The 22,730-nt window shown below is 47.1% G+C and overlaps 1 protein-coding gene across 3 annotated transcripts in view; it reads right to left on the bottom strand.

Moving 5' to 3' along the window:
- klhdc8b (kelch domain containing 8B) overlaps positions 1-22,499 on the bottom strand; it is a 157,065-nt gene extending 134,566 nt beyond the window's left edge. Inside the window, exon 1 of one of the 3 annotated variants that reach the window (XM_072472761.1) lies at positions 22,397-22,499. The gene's annotated coding sequence lies outside the window, so the exon portion shown is untranslated. Of the gene's footprint in view, positions 1-21,759; positions 22,343-22,396 lie in introns of those variants that run through there. The other 2 variants (XM_072472759.1, XM_072472758.1) reach the window with 2 other exon arrangements.
- Positions 22,500-22,730: the final 231 nt, after the last annotated feature.

Below are 22,730 nucleotides of genomic sequence, written 5' to 3'. Positions count from 1 at the left end.
CCAGTGGTAGGTGAACCTTTAAAAGCTAGGTTTTGTGGACCGTATCAGATTGAAAGAAATTAAGTGAGGTGAATTATGTGGTAAAAACACCAGATAGAAGGAAGACTCACCGAGTGTGTCATGTGAATATGCTTAAAAGGTACTTTGAAAGGGAAGGAGAGAAAAAGGAGGAGGTTTTAATGATTCTAACTCAAAGTGACGAACCAAATCGAACTGTGAATTTGACATACCTCAAATTAATTTGGAAAATGAGTATGTTCTTAAAAATTGGGATAAATTGTTGAGTTATCTTCCAGAGGAAAAACGAACTGACCTGAAAGAGTTATTGATATCACATGGGCAAGTTTGTGGAGATAAATTGGGAAGTCCTAAAATGGCTATACATGATGTAGATATGGGAAATGTTGTTCCAATCAAACAAAATCCATATAGACTTAACCCATTTAAAATTGGCACAGGTTAACAAAGAGATTGAAAGTATGCTTTAAAATGGCATAATTGAAGTGGGTTGCAGCCAATGGAGCTTACCCATAGTGATGGTGCCTAAACCAGATGGTACCCAACTGTTGTGTGTGGACTATAGAAAGGTTAATGCAGTTACAAGAACGGACTCTTATCCTATCCCACCTTTGGAGGATTGCATTGAGAAGGTGGAACAGTCCGCTTTTATTTCCAAATTAGATTTACTTAAAGATTACTAGCAGGTACCTTTATCCGAAAGGGCAAAGGAGATTTCAGCTTTTGTGATGCCAAATGGTATATACCAATTCAAAGTTATGCCATTTGGCATGAAAAACGCCCGAGCCACATTTCAACGGTTAACTAACAAAGTTGTTTCAGGATTACCCAATTGTGCGGTATACATCGACGATCTGGTAATTTTCAGCCAGACATGGACAGAACATTTAAAACATCTGATGGAGTTATTCGATCGGCTTCAGGAGGCGGGTTCGGTGATAAACCTAGCCAAAAGTGAATTTGGAAAATCCCAAGTCACTTTCATTGCGGAGTTTCCGATACCCTCAAGACGAAGGGAAATAAAGCGATTTCTTGGCATGAGTGGATTTGATCGAACATTTGTGCAAACGTTTTGTAGCGTGATTGCTCCACTGATGGACTTGCTTAAGAAATGTCAAAAATTTCAATGGACAGTGGACTTTCGACAAGCATTTGACTGCCTGAAAGCTGTGATAACCAATGCTCCTGTGTTGGAGTATTGCAAGGGACTCTGTGTTCAGATTGAACTAAAGTATCTGATTTTAAAGAGAAATGCTGAGGCACAGAGAAATGGACAGATCATGCAGAGACCTTCTTGTTCAAAGAGACTGTCAATCGAGAAGGATTTCAGTTGGAGGAAGAACGGGAAAAAAATGGACTATGTTATTATACCTGTTTGCGTGTGTTGTTTTTTTTTGAAACGATAAAGTATATTTGCTGTGTGCATTTCTTAAAGGATGGTGAAAAGGTGAAAAATGAAGCCATCTTGAAGTTGATGGTTTATTTTTTTTCTTGGGGGGGTGTCATGTGAGAGTACCCTTTAATAAATGGGTGTATAAGAAATGTACCTTTAATAAATGGAGCTGCTCATGTTACTGGAGTGATGTCAGAGTGTGGGTGGAGCTGAGCTCCATTTCTGCTTTTTAATTTCAGTTTGAGAAGAGCTTGGGTGTGTCTGTGTTTTTCAGGGAGCTGTGTCTGAAGTCTGCCATCCAAAGACTATCTTAATCATTTGGTGAATTCAGAATTATAAATGATTTCAGTACTGAATGTAAACCCTAATGTGCTCCTGTTTAGAGGTTTGTTAAGATTTTGGATGTTAAAAGAACCGCATACAGATTACTTAATGTTGTATTCTTTGGGGGGTGTATTTGATTTACTGGTTGCTAAGATGTTCACTGTTTGTTTTAGAAAGGTCAATTTGAGTTCATAGAATAAATACTGTTTTGTTTTAAAAACCACTGGTCCATTTTCTGCTGTGCCATACCTGTAGAGTAAGCCGTGTGCTCCCCATACCACAATATATTAAAAGTTGTGGGTCAGGTGAACTCCATGATACACTTTGGGATCCTCTAAACCCTGACCCATAACAAGAGGAAACCCAATGAAAGACACTCCACTGCCCTTGCTGCCAAACCAACCCACCCCACCCCCCACCCCTCCCTGCACCGTACATATGCAATGGTCCATTGGCAATCCTTGGCCTTGGGTGGGCAGTAACCAAAATCTCTCATGTGGCGCTGCTGAGCAACAAAGAGCTCCTGGTCTCTGATTAGCTGATAACTCATGGTGTGCGAGATGTCTGCCCCAGGCTTTTGTTCCCGGGAAAGACTTGCTGCTGCCCAGTTAAGTGCCTGAATTGGCATTTACTTCGGCAGACCTTTCTGATAAGAGGCGACATGGGATCTCACCAGCTCTTCAACCAGTGAGCAAGACCCCCTGGCCCTGCATTAACTACCACCCAATGTGAGGTTCAAAGATGTTTGCTGATAACATCCAGCTCTGCTTCACCACTGCCTCTCTCAACCCTTCCCCCGACTCTAAATTGTCAGGCTGCTGGTCTGACATCCTAGACTGGATGAGCAGGAATTTCTTCCAATATTGAAAAGATCAAAGCATTGTCTTTGATCCCCGTCACGAGCCACAACCGGCCTCATCCTTCTCCTTGGCAACGGTCTGAGATTGAAGCACGTTTGCAACTTTGATGTTTATTCTGGCCCGACAGTGCACATGTAACCACGTATCCACACCATCACCAAAATCACTGATTTCTAGCTCTATAACATCACTTGGCTTTGCCTCTATCTTGGCTCAAGTGCTGCTGAAATTTAATGCCTTTAATAACATCAAACCTGGTTACTCCAATGCACTTCTGCTCGGTTTCCCATCTTCCACAAACTTGAGCTCCATTCACCTGATCACTCCAATGCTCACTAACCTACATTGGCTCAGACTACTCCATTTTAAAATTCTTATCCTTGTTTTCAAATTCCTCCATGCCCTCACATATCCCGATCTCTGAAACTTTGTCCTGTCTTACAAGCTGTGAATCTGTTGATCTCATCTCCAAATTAGGAGGCTATGCATTCAAGACATGCACCAGGGACTGGAACACAAAGTCTTGCCTGAAACCTCCGCAATATACTGAGGGGGTATTGTGGGGGCCCTATCTGCTCTCTCAGCTAGACATCAAGTACGCCTTGGCACAATTTGAGGATGAGCCAGTGTCCCAGCTAGTACTTATTCTTAAATTATCAGAAAACCAGATTACTTGGTCATCATCACATTACTGTCTGTCGGATCTTGCTGTGTACAAACCCGCTACCGTGTTTTCTACATTACAACAGTGACCACATTTCAAAACGACTTCATTGGCCATAAAGAGCTTTGGAACACACTTAAGTTGTGAAAAGTACTGTCTAAATGCAAGTCTTTATTGTAGAAATCTTTGCATTCTTCTAATTCTGGCCTCTTACGCATCTCGGGCTGGATTTGTCGGTTCCCCCAGCTGCCTGTTTCCCGGCGGCACGCCATTCACTGGTGGTGGGATTCTCTACTCCCGCCGCTTGTCAATGGGTTTTCCCATTGAAGCCACCCTATGCCGCCAGGAACAGAGAATTCCAATGACCGGAGAATTCTGGCCCTCCTCTTTAAATTACTCCAGCATTAGTGGCCGTGGCTTTAATTCCTGAAATTCCCTCTCTAAACCCGTCTGCCAATCTATCTCTATCTCCTGCTTAAAACCTACCTCTTTGACCAAGTTTTTGATCAGCTGTCCTATATATCACCATACGTGTCAGGTTTTGTTCACTCATGCTCCCATAAAGCATCTTGCAAAAACTTATATTATATGTAAGCTACTGTCAATGTTAGAACATTACAGCGCAGTACAGGCCCTTTGGCCCTTGATGTTGCGCCGACCTGTGAAACCACTCTAAAGCCCATCTACGCTATTCCCTTATCGTCCATATGTCTATCCAATGACCATTTAAATACCCTTAGTGTTGGCGAGTCCACTACTGTTGCAGGCAGGGCATTCCACGCCCTTACTACTCTCTGAGTAAAGAATCTACCTCTGACACCTATCCTATCTCCCCTCAATTTAAAGCTATGTCCCTCATGCTAGACATCACCATCCGAGGAAAAAGGCTCTCACTGTCCACCCTATCCAATCCTCTGATCATCTTTGCTAACTGTGGCTAGCACAATTGCTTCACAGCTCCAGGGTCCCAGGTTCGATTCCGGCTTGGGTCACTGTCTGTGCGGAGTCTGCACATCCTCCCCGTGTTTGCGTGGGTTTCCTCCGGGTGCTCCGGTTTCCTCCCACAGTCCAAAGATGTGCAGGTTAGGTGGATTGGCCATGATAAATTGCCCTTAGTGTCCAAAATTGCCCTTAGTGTCCAAAATTTCCCTTAGTGTTGGGTGGGGTACTGGGTAATGGGGATAGAATGGAGGTGTTGACCTTGGGTAGGGTGCTCTTTCCAAGAGCCAGTGCAGACTCGATGGGCCGAATGGCCTCCTTCTGCACTGTAAATTCTATGATTATCTATGATTATCTTGTATGCCTCAATTAAGTCACCTCTTAACCTTCTTCTCTCTAACGAAAACAGCCTCAAGTCCCTCAGCCTTTCCTCATAAGATCTTCCCTCCATACCAGGCAACATTCTGGTAAATCTCCTCTGCACCCTTTCCAATGCTTCCACATCCTTCCTATAATGCGGCGACCAGAATTGCACGCAATACTCCAAATGCGGCCGCACCAGAATTTTGTACAGCTGCAACATGACCTCATGGCTCCGAAAATCAATCCCGCTACCAATAAAAGCTAACACACCGTACGCCTTCTTAACACCCCTCTCAACCTGAGTGGCAACTTTCAGGGATCTATGTACATGGACACCGAGATCTCTCTGCTCATCCACACTGCCAAGAATCTTACCATTAGCCCAGTGCTCTGTCTTCCTGTTATTCCTTCCAAAATGAATCACCTCACACTTTTCTGCATTAAACTCTATTTGCCACCTCTCAGCCCAGCGCTGCAGCTTATCTATGTCCCTCTGTAACTTGTAACATCCTTCCGCACTGTCCACAACTCCACCGACTTTAGTGTCATCTGCAAATTTACTCACCCATCCTTCTACGCCCTCCTCCAGGTCATTTATAAAAATGACAAACAGCAGTGGCCCCAAAACAGATCCTTGTGGTACACCACTAGTAACTGGACTCCAGTCTGAACACTTCCCATCAACCACCACCCTTTGTCTTCTTCCAGCTAGCCAATTTCTGATCCAAACTGCTAAATCTCCCTGAATCCCATGCTTCCGTATTTTCTGCAGTAGCCTACCGTGGGGAACCTTATCAAACGCTTTACTTAAATCCATATACACCACATCAACTGCTTTACCCTCTGTAGCGCACAAAGACTCCGAGAGATGAATAGAGTGAAGTCGATGAGGCTTTATTAAGCGTGACTGTTTCCCCCGCAGTTCAGTAGTAGACTGCCTGCGGGGGAGGACTCCAGGTACTTATACTCCGCCTTCAGGGCGGAGCTAGAGGTCAACGTCCAACCAGGACCCGGGATCTGTCAGCCAATGACATCATGGCTTCACAGTCCCACATGACCCCTAATGCATACTACCACATTCACCCCTTGTTAAAAATGAACCCGGCGGGGTGATGCTTCGCATGGTGGTAAGGGTTTACAAGGCTGGTCCTGGGAGGAAAACTTTTGCATGTTATTACAGTATGTACAAGGTTTTTTTTCTCAACCTATTTACAGTAATCGTCAGGAAAAGACAAAATGTTCTCGTTAAAAGTCCACATATTGTACTGTTAGATCGACGCCACGAGTCGGTCGGGCGGTCTGGTCGTCCGTGTCGATCGCCTCGGCCCCGGTGGTGGTGGTGGTGCTTGTTCCGGTGTTGTCGTCTCCGGGAGCCTTACGCTTTCAGCTTGGGCTTCATTCCTGGTCGGGCCTGGGAGGAGGACTGATCCTCCTGGGAAGGGGGCGGTCGCGGGGTGCGGCGGTGGCAGGAAGGGGGGGGTTGGGTGATTGGTGTCGGGGGGGGGGTGTGTTGCCGGCGGGCTCCAGATCTCGCAGAGAGACCGTGTCCTGTCGGCCGTCGGGGTACTCCACGTAAGCGTACTGCGGGTTCGCGTGAAGGAGGTGAACCCTTTCGACCAACGGGTCCGACTTGTGCGCCCGCACGTGCTTTCGGAGCAAGATGGGTCCTGGGGCCGCCAGCCAGGTCGGCAGCGACGTTCCAGAGGAGGACTTCCTGGGGAAGACAAGGAGGCGCTCATGAGGCGTTTGGTTAGTGCTAGTACACAGTAGTGACCGGATGGAGTGGAGGGCGTCCGGAAGGACCTCCTGCCACCGTGAAACTGGGAGGTCCCTGGACCGTAGGGCCTGTAGGACGGTCTTCCAGACCGTGCCGTTCTCCCTCTCTACTTGCCCGTTCCCCCGGGGGTTGTAGCTGGTCGTCCTGCTCGAGGCTATCCCGTTGCTAAGCAGGAACTGGCGCAGCTCGTCACTCATGAAGGAGGACCCCCTGTCGCTGTGGACGTATGCGGGGCAACCGAACAGTGTGAATATGGTGTTCAGGGCTTTAATGACTGTGGCCGCGGTCATGTCAGAACAGGGGATGGCGAATGGGAAGCGGGAGTACTCGTCCACCACATTAAGGAAGTATATGTTGCGGTCGGTGGAGGGGAGGGATCCTTTGAAATCCAGACTAAGGCGTTCAAAGGGGCGGGAAGCCTTAATCAGGTGCGCACCATCCGGCCTGAAAAAATGCGGTTTGCACTCTGCGCAGATGTGGCAGTTCCTTGTGACTGTACGGACCTCCTCTAAGGAGTATGGGAGGTTGCGGGACTTGATAAAGTGGTAAAACCGAGTGACCCCCGGGTGGCAGAGGTCCTCGTGGAGGGTTTGGAGGCGGTTAATTTGTGCGTTGGCACATGTGCCGCGGGATAGGGCATCGGACGGCTCGTTCAGCTTTCCGGGACGATACAAGATCTCGTAGTTGAAGGTGGAGAGCTCGATCCTCCACCTTAAGATCTTGTCGTTTTTGATTTTGCCCCGCAGTGCATTATCGAACATGAAGGCTACCGACCGTTGGTCCGTGAGGAGAGTGAATCTCCTGCCGGCCAGGTAATGCCTCCAATGTCGCACAGCTTCCACTATGGCTTGGGCTTCCTTTTCCACTGAGGAGTGGCGGATTTCTGAAGCGTGGAGGGTTCGGGAGAAAAAGGCCACGGGTCTGCCCGCTTGGTTAAGGGTGGCCGCTAGAGCTACGTCGGAGGCGTCGCTCTCGACCTGGAAGGGGAGGGACTCGTCGATGGCGCGCATCGTGGCCTTTGCGATATCCGCTTTGATGCGGCTGAAGGCCTGGCAAGCCTCTGGCGACAGAGGGAAGGTCGTGGTCTGTATTAGGGGGCGGGCCTTGTCTGCGTACTGGGTGACCCACTGGGCGTAGTATGAAAAGAACCCCAGGCAGCGTTTCAGGGCTTTTGAGCAGTGCGGGAGGGGAAATTCCATGAGGGCGCGCATACGTTCGGGGTCGGGGCCTATTATCCCATTGCGCACTACGTAGCCCAGGATGGCCAGCCGGTTTGTACTGAAAACGCACTTGTCCTCGTTGTACGTGAGGTTCAAGGCTTTAGCGGTCTGGAGGAATTTTTGGAGGTTGGCGTCGTGGTCCTGCTGATCGTGGCCACAGATGGTTACATTGTCGAGATACGGGAACGTGGCCCGCAACTCGTGTTGATCAACCATTCGGTCCATCTCTCGTTGGAAGACCGAGACCCCGTTTGTGACGCCAAATGGGACCCTTAGGAAATGGTATAATCGCCCGTCTGCCTCGAAGGCTGTGTACTTGCGGTCACTTGGGCGGATGGGGAGCTGATGGTAGGCGGACTTGAGGTCCACGGTGGAGAAGACTTTATATTGGGCAATCCGATTGACCATGTCGGATATGCGGGGGAGAGGGTACGCGTCTAGTTGTGTGTACCTGTTGATGGTCTGGCTATAGTCTATGACCATCCTTTGCTTCTCCCCTGTCTTTACTACTACCACCTGTGCTCTCCAGGGACTATTGCTGGCCTGGATTATGCCTTCCTTTAGTAGCCGCTGGACTTCGGACCGAATGAAGGTCCGGTCCTGGGCGCTGTACCGTCTGCTCCTAGTGGCGACGGGTTTGCAATCCGGGGTGAGGTTTGCAAACAAGGACGGGGGTTGCACCTTGAGGGTTGCGAGGCCGCAGATAGTGAGTGGGGGTATTGGGCCGCCGAATTTGATGGTTAGGCTCTGTAGATTGCACTGGAAGTCTAATCCCAGTAATGTGGGGGCGCAGAGTTGGGGAAGGACGTCGAGCCTGTAGTTTTTGAACTCCCTCCCTTGCACCTTTAGGGTAACTATGCAGAAGCCTTTGATCTGTACGGAGTGGGATCCTGCAGCGAGGGAAATCTTTTGTGCGCTGGGATGGGTGGTCAAAGAACAGCGTCTTACCGTGTCGGGGTGGATAAAGCTCTCCGTGCTCCCGGAGTCGACTAGGCATGGTGTCTCGTGCCCGTTTTTCAGCACCGTTGTCGTCGTCGTCTGGAGTGTCCGGGGCCGAGCTTGGTCCAGCGTCACTGAAGCGAGACGTGGTTGTAGTAGTTGAGCGTCTTCTTCGAACCCCGTGGAGCCGTCGATACTGGGGTCCGTTGTTGCCGTCCAAGATGGCGTCGGGGTGAACAAAATGGCTGCCCCCATGCATCGCACATGGCTGGGGGGGTCACAAGATGGCGGTGGGGGTGGACAAAATGGCCGCCCCCATGCGTCGTACAGGTCTGGGGTGGTCCAAGATGGCGGCGCCCTTCCTCCCCTCGTGGTGGCCGGGACCCAAAATGGCGGCGTCTGCGGGTCGCACATGGGGCGCTGGGGGGGTTGGGGAGCGTTAGGAACGCGCGGGGCTCCCTCATCTCTGGGGACAGCGGTGGTCGGGACCCAAATTGGTAGCGCCGGCGGGTCAGACGTGGGGCGCGGGGGGGGGGGGGTTGGGGGGCGTTAGAGATGCGCAGAACTCCCTCTTCTCCGGGGAGAGCGGTGGTCGGGACCCAAAGTGGTAGCGCCGGCGGGTCATACATGGGGCGCGGGGGGGGGGGGGTTGGGGAGCGTAAGCGGCGTGCAGGGCTCCCTGTTCTCCCGGGACAGCGGCGACCTCGCGGGACCGGCAAACAGCCGCGAAATGGCCCTTTTTCCCGCAGCTCATGCAGATCGCTGCGCGGGCCGGGCAGCGCTGCCGGGGGTGTTTCGCCTGGCCGCAGAAATAGCAGCGGGCACCCCCGGTGCGACTTGGCGTTTGGACCGCGCAAGCCTGTGGGGTGTCCGGGGGGGGTGGGTTTGTTGCGACGGGTACGTACGGAGCCCAATGGGCTGCCGCGCGGTCGGGGCCGTAGGTGCGGGTATTTCGCGCGGCCACGTCTAGGGAGGCTGCTAGGGCCCGTGCCTCTGAGAGTCCTAGCGACTCTTTTTCTAGAAGTCTTTGGCGGATTTGGGAGGAGTTCATACCTGCCACAAAAGCATCGCGCATTAACATGTCCGTGTGTTCATTTGCGTTCACCGACGGGCAGCTGCAGGCTCGTCCCAAAATTAGTAGCGCGGCGTAGAATTCATCTATCGATTCTCCGGGACTTTGCCGTCTCGTTGCGAGTTGATAGCGAGCGTAGATCTGGTTTACTGGGCGGACATAGAGACTTTTTAGTGCTGCGAACGCCGTCTGGAAATCCTCTGCGTCTTCGATGAGAGAGAAAATCTCCATGCTTAACCACGAGTGCAGGACCTGTAGTTTTTGGTCTTCTGTGACCCGGCCGGTGGCCGTTCTGAGGTAGGCCTCAAAACAAGTCTGCCAGTGCTTGAAAGCTGCTGCCGCGTTCACTGCGTGGGGGCTGATCCTCAGGCATTCGGGGATGATCCTGAGCTCCATAGTCCTTTAGTCACGCTTAATAAATTGTAGCGCACAAAGATTCCGAGAGACGAATAGAGTGAAGTCGATGAGGCTTTATTAAGCGTGACTGTTTCCCCCGCAGTTCAGTAGTAGACTGCCTGCGGGGGAGGACTCCAGGTACTTATACTCCGCCTTCAGGGCGGAGCTAGAGGTCAACATCCAACCAGGACCCGGGATCTGTCAGCCAATGACATCATGGCTTCACAGTCCCACATGACCCCTAATGCATACTACCACACCCTCATCCACCTGTTTGGTTACATTCTCAAAGAACTCAATAAGGTTTGTGAGGCACCACCTACCCTTCACGAAACCGTGTTGACTGTGTCTAATCAAATTACTCCTTTCCAGATGATTATGCACCCTATCTCTTATAAACCTTTCCAAGATTTTGCCCACAACAGAAGTAAGGATCACTGGTCTATAGTTACTGGGGTTGTCTCTACTCCCTTTCTTGAACAAGGGGACAACATTGGCTATCCTCCAGTCTTCTGGCACTATTCCTGTTGACAAAGATGACTTAAAGATCAAAGCCAAAGGCTCAGCAATCTCCTCCCTAGCTTCCCAGAGAATCCTAGGATAAATCCCATCCGGCCCAGGGGACTTATCTATTTTCACCCTTTCCAGAATTGTTAACACCTCCTCCTTATGAACCTCAAGCCCTTCTAGTCTAGTAGCCTGAATCTCAGTATTCTCCTCGACAACATTGTCTTTTTCCTGTGTGAATACTGACGAAAAATATTCATTTAGCACCTCTCCTATCTCCTCGGACTCCAAGCACAATTTCCCACTACTGTCCTTGACTGGCCCTACTCTTACCCTAGTCATTCTTTTATTCCTGACATATCTATAGAAAGCTTTAGGGTTATCCTTGATCCTACCTGCCAAAGACTTCTCATGTCCCCTCCTGGCTCTTCTTAGCTCTCTCTTTAGGTCCTTCCTAGCTAACTTGTAACTCTCGAGCGCCCTTACTGAACCTTCATGTCTCATCGTTATATAAGCCTCCTTCTTCCTCTTGACAAGTGTTGCGACTGCCTTAGTAAACCACGGTTCCCTTGCTCGACCACTTCCTCCCTGCCTGACAGGTACATACTTATCAAGGACACGCAGTAGCTGTTCCTTGAACAAGCTCCACATTTCCATTGTGCCCATCCCCTGCAATTTTCCTCTCCATCCGATGCATCCTAAGTCTTGCCTCATCGCATCATAATTGCCTTACCCCCAGATATAACTCTTGCCCTGCAGTATATACCTATCCCTTTCCATCACTAAAGTAAATGTAATCGAATTGTGGTCACTATCACCAAAGTGCTCACCTACCTCCAAATCTAACACCTGTCCTGGTTCATTACCCAGTACCAAATCCAATACAGCCTCGCCTCTCGTTGGCCTCTCTACATACTCTGTCAGGAAACCCTCCTGCACACATTGGACAAAAACGGACCCATCTAAAGTACTCGAATTATAGCGTTTCCAGACAATATTTGGAAAGTTAAAGTCCCCCATAACAACTACCCTGTTGCTTTCGCTCCTATCCAGAAGCATCTTTGCAATCCTTTCCTCTACATCTCTGGAATTTTTCGGAGGCCTATAGAAAACCCCTAACAGGGTGACCTCTCCTTTCCTGTTTCTAGCTTCAGCCCATACTACCTCAATCGACGAGACCTCATCAAACGCCCTTTCTGCCACCGTAATACTGTCCTTGACTAACAATGCCACCCCTCCCCCTCTTTTACCACCTTCCCTGAGCTTACTGAAATATCTAAACCCCGGCACCTGCAACAACCATTCCTGTCCCTGCTCTATCCATGTCTCCGAAATGGCCACAACATCGAAGTCCCAGGTACCAACCCATGCTGCAAGTTCACCCACCTTATTCCGGATGCTCCTGTCATTGAAGAAGACACACTTTAAACCACCTTCCTGCCTGCCGGTACACTCCTAAAACTTTAAAACCTTACTCATGACCTCACTACTCTCAACTTCCTGAATACTGGAGCTACAATTCAGGTTCCCAAGCCCCTGCTGAACTAGTTCAAACCCTCCCGAAGAGCATTAGCAAATCCCCCCCCCCCCCCCCCCCAGGATATTGGTACCCCTCTGGTCCAGGTGTAGACCATCCCGTTTGTAGAGGTCCCACCGACCCCAGAATGAGGCCCAATTATCCAGAAATCTGAAACCCTCCCTCCTGCACCATCCCTGTAGCCAGGCGTTCAACTCTTCTCTTTCCCTATTCCTCATCTCGCTATCACGTGGCACGGGTAACAACCCAGAGATAATAACTCCATTTGTCCTAGATCTACGTTTCCACCCTAGCTCCCTGAATTCCTGCCTTACATCCCTATCCCTTTCCCTACCTATGTTGTTGGTACCTATGTGGACCACGACTTGGGGCTGCTCCCCCTCCCCCTTAAGGATCCCGAAAACATGATCCGAGACATCACGCACCCTGGCACCTGGGAGGCAACACACCAACCACGAGTCTCTCTTGTTCCCACAGAATCTCCTATCTATCCCCCTAACTATGGAGTCTCCAATGACTAATGCTCTACTCCTCTCCCCCCTTCCCTTCTGAGCAACAGGGACAGATTCTGTGCCAGAGACCTGCACCCCATGGCTTACCCCTGGTAAGTCGTCCCCACCAACAGTATCCAAAGCGGTATACTTGTTACTAAGGGGAACGACCACAGGGGATCCCTGTACTGACTGCTTCTTCCCAGCCCCTCTCACCATCACCCATCTGTCTTTATTCTTCGGAGTAACTACATCCCTGAAGCTTCTATCTATGACCACCTCTGCCTCCCGAATGATCCGAAGTTCATCCAGCTCCAGCTCCAGTTCCCTAATGTGGTTTCTGAGGAGCTGGAGATGGGTGCACTTCCCACAGATGAAATCAGCAGGGACACTGTCGGCGTCCCTCACCTCAAACATTCTGCAGGAGGAACATTGCACTCCCTTCCCTGCCATCACCTCTAGATAAAAAAAGAAAAAGAAAGAAAGAGCTTACCGGTTATTCACTCCCCTTCTCAGCAAGCACTCACTCAGCAACCTCTGCGCGCTGCACGATAACATCTGAGGGAAAATAAAAGGAAAACTACTTACCAGTCACCAGTCAATCCCTTACCTGCAGGCTGTGGCGTCACGGTTCGACTTCTTTCTACTTCTACCTGACCTCGAGCCTTCCTCTTGATCTTTACAGCGGTTGGGTTTTTTTGGCTAGAGGAGGGGGTAGGGAGGGAAACACTGAAGAAGTGTTTTGGGTTTATGTGTCACTTGACAACAGCTCCTCCACAAACCACCTTCAAGTTAGGGTGACCACAACAGAGGTATGCAAATTTCCCTTGCGACAGCAATCAGCAGCTCTGCTCCACTTCCCTCTGCTGGATGCTTGTCTTCACTCGAACAGCTAGGGTCTCTAGCTCAGGTACACCTTCAAGTTAGGGTGACCACAACAGAGGTACGCAAATTGCCCTTGCAACAGCCAATCAGCAGCTCTGCTCTACTGCCCTCTGCTGGATGTGTCCCTTCACTCGAACAGCTAGGGTCTCTAGCTCAGGTACACCTTCAAGTTAGGGTGACCACAACAGAGGTATGCAAATTGCCCTTGCAACAGCCAATCAGCAGCTCTGCTCTACTGCCCTCTGCTTGGGTGTTGTTTTGGAGTGGTCTCATGCACTGAGACGGGAGTTCCAGGCATCGATCAGTGAGGGACATTGGCTCAGTGTGATGGCTGGAGTCCAGGCTGGTGCAAGTCAAAGGCTTCCTTGAAAATGCCACCTTGGAGCATGGGGGCCAGGGCCGCAAGATCTGCTCCTCCTCCTCCTCCTGGCAAGTTAGGGTGACCACAACGGAGGTATGCAAATTTCCCTTGCGACAGCCAATCAGCAGCTCTGCTCTACTGCCCTCTGCTGGATGCTAGTCTTCACTCGAACAGCTAGGGTCTCTAGCTCAGGTACACCTTCAAGTTAGGGTGACCACAACAGAGGTATGCAAATTGCCCTTGCAACAGCCAATCAGCAGCTCTGCTCTACTGCCCTCTGCTGGATGTGTGTCTTCACTCGAACAGCTAGGGTCTCTAGCTCAGGTACACCTTCAAGTTAGGGTGCCCACAATGGATGTATGCAAATTTCCCTTGCAACAGCCAATCAGCAGCTCTGCTCTACTGCCCTCTGCTTGGATGTTGTTTTGGAGTGGTCTCATGCACTGAGATGGGAGTTCCAGGCATCGATCAGTGAGGGACATTGGCTCAGTGTGATGGCTGGAGTCCAGGCTGGTGCAAGTCAAAGGCTTCCTTGAAAACGCCGCCTTGGAGCATGGGGGCCAGAGCCGCAAGATCTGCTCCTCCTCCTGGCCCATACGTCAGCCACAAAAGTCACTCGGCTTGACGAATCAGCAGCTCCAGCCTTGGATCAGCTGCTGGCAAACACACGGGTCAGACTCCCACGATGCTATTAAATTTAATTTGTGAAACTCAATGACATCATCAGAACTTTGGTGTGTTAACTGGAACCCTGTTTGCCTCCTGTGGAGTAGCAGGCATGGCTGGATTCCTGCACTTTAAAATTTAATGGTGTAGGGATGGGGTCGACCTCGGCCTGGGTTGCTAGATCCTAAAATGGTAAACCTCTCCAACCTTCTTCTTCCTAGGGAGGGCGGGTTGAAATTGAAGTAATTAACTCTGTTTCTCAGTTCCCAGATTCTGCCTGATACATTGAGTGTTTCCAACATTTTCCATTTCTACAATCAGATTTTCAGCATCCACGGTATATTGATTTGCAGCCTTTTTTAAAGTTGTTCCACATATACTTGATTTGAATGGAGCCTACACGTAGTGTAGTTAGAGTTTTTAAAAAATAACCTAATAATTTATTTTCCCACTCTATTAGTTCATCCACACCTAGGTGAATGGAAAAGTAACAACTCTCAGGCTGCAGTCTACCTGTGCCTGACCACCATACGATGTGTGAGAATGGTCCCAGGTATCATGCCATAATCGTTGTTTAAGTTTAATTCCAATAACACCCAACATGTAAGAGCTCCTAATCAAAGCACACAAACATGAACAGCTTCACGCAATGCTCAGATCCTTCTAGCAATTGGCGTGGCAGCTTTAACATAGGGAATGATTGATCAACTATGTCAGTGTGACAGTATCAGAATCATTGCTTTAATGGCATGTGAGAGCTACTACTAGTTCCCTTTAGTATTCGTCTAACATTTGGTGCCGGAGGGAAAAGAGAGGAGCCCACATTCTTTCTGTAAGTGTCACAACACACATACAGAAATCTGTTTCAGGTTTTGTTTTCAGAACCAGGGCTCTGACTTTTTTAACAAGCACAAAAGATCCGTTGACTTGGGGTGCAATATAAATTGTTCTTCATTCCGTAAGGACATGGTTTCAGCTGGACTTGAATTTCGATTACCTCAGCTCTCAGAGGCTGCACTTTCTTTTGAACATTCCACTTTTTCATTTGTGGCGCAAATGTGCCGATAATTTATGTCAGGGTTTTCCCTTAACCACAATTCCTGAATGCAAAGACTCCCCTTTTCTAATCTACACAAAATCCCAGAATAAATAGTGTTTAATCATTGAGGAGGAAACTTCTCAATTAAGCCACTTATCATTTTCAGATCAAAATTCAAAAGCTATGCCAATTGCAATTCCCAACTATTTAATTATTCCATTACTTATTCATGATTCAAAACAATTTTTGCATTTAATTGACTCTTTTTATTATTTATCTACAATCATTTAGGTGTGGATTTTACAAATGGCAGACATGTTCCAATGATTTCAATAATGGGCAAGGCGACAGAGGCCAGAAGGAAGAATTACATATCCATGTCTGACCCTGTATGCTTTCTGCAGGGAAATCAAGAATTCTTTCCTACCAGTGTTCTACCAAATTATTATTTTTAGAAAAGCAATCTAGTGTGCCCACAAGCACTATCCTTGGTGTGTTTTTATTATAGCCATGTGCTTACATAGCAACGAAGGAATTTCTGTAAAATCATTAATAATTTTACCACCTCAGTGGCACTCTGTTTCCACACCTGAGGTATTTTCTTTTTAACTGCAATAATTTGGGATGTTTAAATGGGATAACGCTACCTCAAGAAAATAAATTCAAATAGAGAGATTCGCAGTAGAGCAAAATATCTGCTTGGACTACTGAACTATTGCCTGCCATTGGTAAACCTTTACTGTGATCAATACTAAATCCTGGCTGAGTTATCACACGTCCTCCCCTGCTTACATTGATTTTTTTTTGTCCTTTCGCGAAGAAACTAATAATTTAATTAAAGCAATAGTTGTGCTCAAACCTGAAGATAAGCACTCTGCAGAGCCACATACCCTGAAGACCTCAACTCAAAACCAAATGCTGATCAGAAATCTCTGTCACATACTAAAGAGATTGCTGGCCCATACATGCACATATTACATGCCACACACTTAGCCTAGATGTAAACCAAACAATCCCACCTAGTTATGGTAAACCTGCCTATACTATAACTTGCATTTATATAGCAGCACTAATATGATAAGACATGGCATGCTATTTTACAGGAGTCTCACAAAACTAAAACTGACGCTGAGCCAAAGGAAGATGTTTGGTCAATGAGATTTAAAAAGAAAAAAATTTAGGGTATCCAATTATTTCTTTTTCCAATTAATAGGTAATATAGCATGGCCAATCCACCTACCCTACACATCTTTTGGGGGTGAGACCCACGCAGACAATATGCAAATTCCACAGGGACAGTGACCCAGGGCTGGGATCGAACCTGGGACCTCAGTGCCGTGAGACAACAGTGCAAACCACTGCGCCATGTGCCGCCCTCGGTCAATGAGATTAATTGCAGGGAATATCTTAAAAGAGAAGTGAGAGGAGGAGAGCCAAAACGGTTAAGGAAGGAATTTCAGACCTTAGGACTTAGATTGTTGAAGGTCAATGGAATAGGGGATTCAGAAGAGGCTAGAGTTAGAGGAATGCAAAGCTGCTAGGTGGAGAAGGTCATAGATACAGGGAGGAGTAAGACAAAATGGAGAGATTTGAACACAAGTGTGGGAATTTTAAAATTGAGTTGTTGCTGGATTGAGAGCCATTGTAGGTCAGCAAGCACAAATGTGTTGGGTGATGCGACTTAGGGTCTGTTGAGAAACGAGTATCAGAGCTTTAGATGAGCTCTGGTTTACAGAGTGTGCAAGATAGGAAGGTGTTGTGGAATAATTGATTCTGGAAGAAGTAGAGGTTACAGGAGACAACAATTTAAGGAGTGGCAAAGACAGGCAATGCTATAAAGATGGAGGTAGACAGCCTTTGTGATGGAGAGGATATGGAATTGGAATTTCAGAGCTAAATGGATGTTGAGGTTATTCCCAATCTTGTTCAGCCTGATGGTAGACAGGGAGGGGAATGGAATTATCAAATAAACAAAATTAGAGCAGGGGCTGAAGATGATGACTTTGGTCTTCTCTATCCTTAATTGGAAGAAATTGTGGCACATTCCAGGCTCAAACAAGATATCAAACGCAGGACTGAGTGTCTTTGGATATGTTGCCAATAAGCTGCTTTTGGATGTGAAATAGGAAGGGTTCAAGGATGGATCCAAGGTGATAATCCAGAGGTAACAGAAGAGAACATTGTAGGAGATCCTCTGTCTACAAGCGGATAGGTAAGAGTGGCACCAAGCTGCCACACAACTAGACCATAGAGGAGAGGTTTTGACAGAAAATGATGTGGTCAATCGCATCAAAACTTGCTGATGGGTGTGCCATGGTTAAAGTCACAGTCCATAGTCATAGAGGATGTCCCTTGTGACCTTGATTATGCCAGGTTCAGTGACATAGCAAGGATGAAAACTTGACTTGGAGGATTTCAAAGTTGAAGTTGTAAGAAAGATGGGGATGCTTTTTCTTTATTTGTTCTTGGGATGTGGGCATCGCTGGCTGGGTCAGCATTTGTTGCCCATCCCTAAGGGTGGCACAGTAGCACAGTCGCTTCACAGCTCCAGGGTCCCAGGTTTGATTCCCAGCTTGTGTCACTGTCTGTGCGGAGTCTGCATGTTCTCCCCATGTCTGCGTGGGTTCCCTATGGGTGCTCTGCTTTCCTCCCGCAGTCCAAAGATGTGCAGGTTAGGTGGATTGGTCATGATAAATTGCCCTTAGTGTCCAAAAAGGTAGGTGGAGTTACTGGGCTACGGGAATGGGGTTAAGTAGGGTGCTCTTTCCAGGGGTCGGTACAGATGCGATGGGCCGATTGGCCTCCTTCTGTACTGTAAATTCAATTAATTATCTTTAACTGAGTGGCATTGCTGTGTGGGTCTGGAGTCACATGTAGGCCAGACTGGGTAAGGACAGCAGATTTCCTTCCCTGAAGGACATTCGTGAACCAGGTGTGCTTTTACGACAATCGGCAATGGTTTCATGGGCATCATTAGACTTCTAATTCCAGATTTTTAAAAAATGCTAATTTCACCATCTGCAATGGCGGGATTCGAAACCTGGACCTGAGCATCACTGGATTACTAGTTTAATGACAATACCATTATGCCACCGCCTGCCCCTTGTTTTGGGAGATAACACATTCAAGGACTTTGGAGGGGAAAGGAAGGACAGCGGGGTAGCTATAGATTTTGTAACAAGGTTGGGTGCTAATGGAAAATTTTGAAAGGGAGGGGAATGTGCACCTGAGAAGAGAGCGCAGTTTGCTATATCAGTAAGCATGGAAGCCAGGAAAGAAAGCTGAGTGATCAACAGTTAAGTGGGATACAAATATATATAAATTCTCACATCCTGATTACCAAATCCAAATCCATCTCCAGCACTGAGATGCAAAGACAAATAGACCTTCACCACGGAAATCATTGCCTTCATTAAAAGAAAATGTTATGTGAGCTCTTTTATTTAAATAGGGAAACAAGCCAAGTAATTCAATAATAAGGTTTAATGTGATTTATGTTGTGTGATGTGTTTGCAACAGCTTGTGTAATCTCCTTACTGAACCGCCTCACAGGATGCAGTAACTTCAACCCATTTATGGATCTAGTCATGGTTTCCATTGATTATTTGCTGAAGCTAAGCGAACCAATCAAGTCCCACCCCCAACCTACGCCACCACTGAGGATATTCTTCACCCTAATTTCACATCAGAGCACCCAGTAAAATGTTTGCACACTCCAAATATAAACTAAAATAGAAACTGGGTATGCAAATCAACCTAAAAGCAATTCAGCTGGACTTCAATTTTTAAAAACTATCTGGTAGGAATTTTCTATCAAGTTTCTATATGTTCACTGCACAAATATAAATTAATCCTTCTAACCATTTCCATAATCCAAACTTAAAGTATAAACAAGCTAACTGTTCTTAATTGTTGGAGAATTGCACCTACCTAATAATGTATTGTGAAAATGTAGAACCTTTGCATGTCAGTTTCCAACATACTCCATGCCACACTAATTCAGAAGTATACAAAAAATGTTTTTCACGTATGGACAGCAATGGTTTCAGTAAACACTCTTATAAATACTGTGTTAATTAAATGTTAAATAGCCATGTTAGTTATGTGCTGATTGTATGATTTTGATTTTTGTTTAATTGTGACTGATTGTCACAATTTTGTTACCTTTTATTGAGAAATTAATCCTAGATTAATGAGCTATTAAAAGAGATTAAGTATATTTTGTTCTTGTTGGACTAAAGCAATAATGAAAGTTTTTTGTAGTCACAAAGGGAATCAGAGTGATGAGCGCGGAAATGTTCTTTGTGCCGAGGAGCACATTATTAAAGCAATAAATTCTCAAGAAGTAACCAGGTCCCACAATTTATAGAACAAGCTGCTATTTAGCACTGTGAAGGAGGATTTTGAACATTCATGAAAAGAGAGGTTACTTATCTAATTCCACGACAATTGAAAACACAATAGCTTGTTCCCGCACCAGAGCGACAGGAGAAATATCAAAATGCAGGGAATATATTTTCACCTTCTTATCGCCTTACTTTTTTCAAGTGCAAGATCAATCTCAAATACAACTTGCAAATACAAACAATCCAACACAAATCCATGCCTCTGGCACTCTGGCACAAACTCGTACCCTAAAATATTATTTCATAGTCTACACCTCAAAACAAACTATTAATCTAAAGCGTACTACTGTTGTTGATATCGTCTAGCAACCAAAAACACCTACATATTATATTTGTCAGTCAACTATTTTAAATTATTTTAAAAGATGTACTTGTGTGAAAAATAGCAGGCAGAAAATTGCAATACAAGAGCTTTGATAGGAAGACCTAAGTTTAGATCTTTAAACTCAAACCAAATGGACTGTAAGTCTAAGTCTAAATTCCAAAAAAAAGTCATACTCGTTTGTTGATACATACCATGATCACTCAGAGATGGATTAAATTATATATAAAATTATACATCCCAATACAAACATACTTATAAATATTTACAGTTATAAATCTGAAAAATAAAGCCTATACTTTTAACTCCAAAGACAAACTCAGACTCCAACATTACCATAAATATCCTGAAGTGCAAATGCAGAGTAATATTTTAACAAGTTGGGTCCTCATATTTAACCGACCTTGGCCTGGATTTACTATAATAATGATGCAGTTGCTATGGAGTAAATATGACAGCAAATGTTGTTGTCCACAAATGTACAGTTAAAAACACAAATCCAGAAATTGCAGTCAGATATACTCTATGCCTTCCCATTCTGCACTGTGGACTCAGCACCAAAATTACTGTAATAATGTGAATTTGGGGTAATTACTCAATAGTAGCATACCAAAATGACTGAAAATGCTACAGCTTTTAGATATGGAACCAACTGAATGTTTGATGATATAATAAATAATAACCACTGCTAGTCAACCTTTCTCCTTGATAAACTAATTTTAAAGGGTGGAGCCTCATTCCATCAGAAGAAAATTAATACTGCATATTTTTAAAAGCATATTTGTTTTTTTCCACTGTCTCCTTTAACTCTCACCCTTAATGTGATCTGCAAAATATACCTTCATTTTGCTTCAAAGGTAATTATATTTCCTGTTTGTTACTTGCTCTTTTACACTCTGCCTGGCACCGTAAGGATGCAACTTGATTTGATTGAAGGGCCCTGTTCATAGGCACCACAGGTCTTCTGTAGGTGGTGTCACATTGAAACAGGCAGTGGATTAGTGGAACTGCTCACAGACAAGTCCAAAGGTGTGCAGGTTAGGTGGATTGGCCATGCTAAATTGCCCCTTTGTGTCCAAAGATGTGCTGGGTAGATGGGTTGGCCATGATCAATACGGGGATTACGGGGATAGGGCAGGCGAGTGGGTCTGGGTACAGTGCTCTTTTGGAGGGTCAGTGCAGACACAGTGAGTCAAATAGCCTCCTTCTGCACTGCAGGGATTCTATGGATTCTAAAGCCATGAAAAGTCTGTGGGCAGTTGCATGAGAGGTTAACAGCAAAATTCATGCAGACGCTTGTTTATCTTAAAAACATGGGTCACACACCATGTCCATCACCATGATGTCACCCGCATGACTGACATGACATAAATTTCGAATAGTCTCCCTCTCCATTGCCAGTTCCATTGTGAGTGGAGCTTTATTCCCAGAATGAACTTCCACCAAGTAAACACCAGCCCTAAACCTGTTGCCTGTGGCTGTTTACATCATTCTGAAACCCTGATAAAAGCAGAGGGAAAACATGCAACACCTCACAAGTCGCCGTGATCACAAAAGTTAGCAAAGCCTCGTGCACTCACTTCAGCATCTGGCCACTCTACCTGGTAACAGCGCTTTACTCCCCAATTCCAGCAACTCCTGGACTCTGTCACTCTCCCAGATTCCTGGGAATCGTCACTCGGCTGACCGCTTTTTCCCCCCCATTCGGTTTCCCGAAACTATTCCCGGACCGATGCGAGTGTCATTCCCAGCTGCAGCTGGCAGTTTGGAAGCGGATTCCGGATCGAAGCTCAGACTGACACGGGCTGCTCGCCCAGGGCGGGATTTGCGCCATTCCCTCCGGCCAGTCTCCGGCTTTCCCAATCCCTCCGCCAGGATGTGTCCCTTCCTCCTGATTGCGGGCCGGGTGTCGCTGGTGTTGGCGGGCAGTTTTGGGGAGAGGACTCCTCACTCTGGTTGCCGGCTTGCCGCTCCTGCCCTCCTGGTTGTCATGACTTTCTGGCTGTTTTCCCGCTGGACCCTTTTCGGCTCCCGCCCGCTGGATAGTGTTTGCGCGCCTTTCCCCACAGCTTTATTCCGCTCTGCCCATGGGTGCTGCCTCTCTTCCTCTGGCCCTCTATTGATGTTTTTTTTTCCAGATCTCTCTCTCTGAGGAAGGAAGCTAAAAAAAAAATCTTTTAAAAATCGCGTCACCCGATTTAACCCTTTGAGACTCACAGCCTTCTTTCCCCAGCCGGGGTTCGGACCTCGCCTCCCGCGCGAAGCTGGCCGCAGACAGGGACACTCTGCACCCAAACAAACAAAGAACAAAGAAATGTACAGTACACGAACAGGCTCTTCGGCCCTCCAAGCCCGTGCCGACCATGCTGCCCGACTAAACTACAATCTTCTACACTTCCTGGGTCCGTATCCCTCTATTCTCATCCTATTCATGTATTTGTCAAGATGCCCCTTAAATGTCACTATCGTCCCTGCTTCCACCACCTCCTCCGGCAGCGAGTTCCAGGCACCCACTACTCTCTGCGTAAAAAACTTGCCTTGTACATCTACT

This window comes from Scyliorhinus torazame, chromosome 13 (assembly GCF_047496885.1).
Source record: "Scyliorhinus torazame isolate Kashiwa2021f chromosome 13, sScyTor2.1, whole genome shotgun sequence".
In the NCBI taxonomy this organism is placed as follows: domain Eukaryota; kingdom Metazoa; phylum Chordata; class Chondrichthyes; order Carcharhiniformes; family Scyliorhinidae; genus Scyliorhinus; species Scyliorhinus torazame.
The sequence above is the reverse complement of the archived record's forward strand: the minus strand, read 5'-3'. Positions and strand labels throughout refer to the sequence as shown.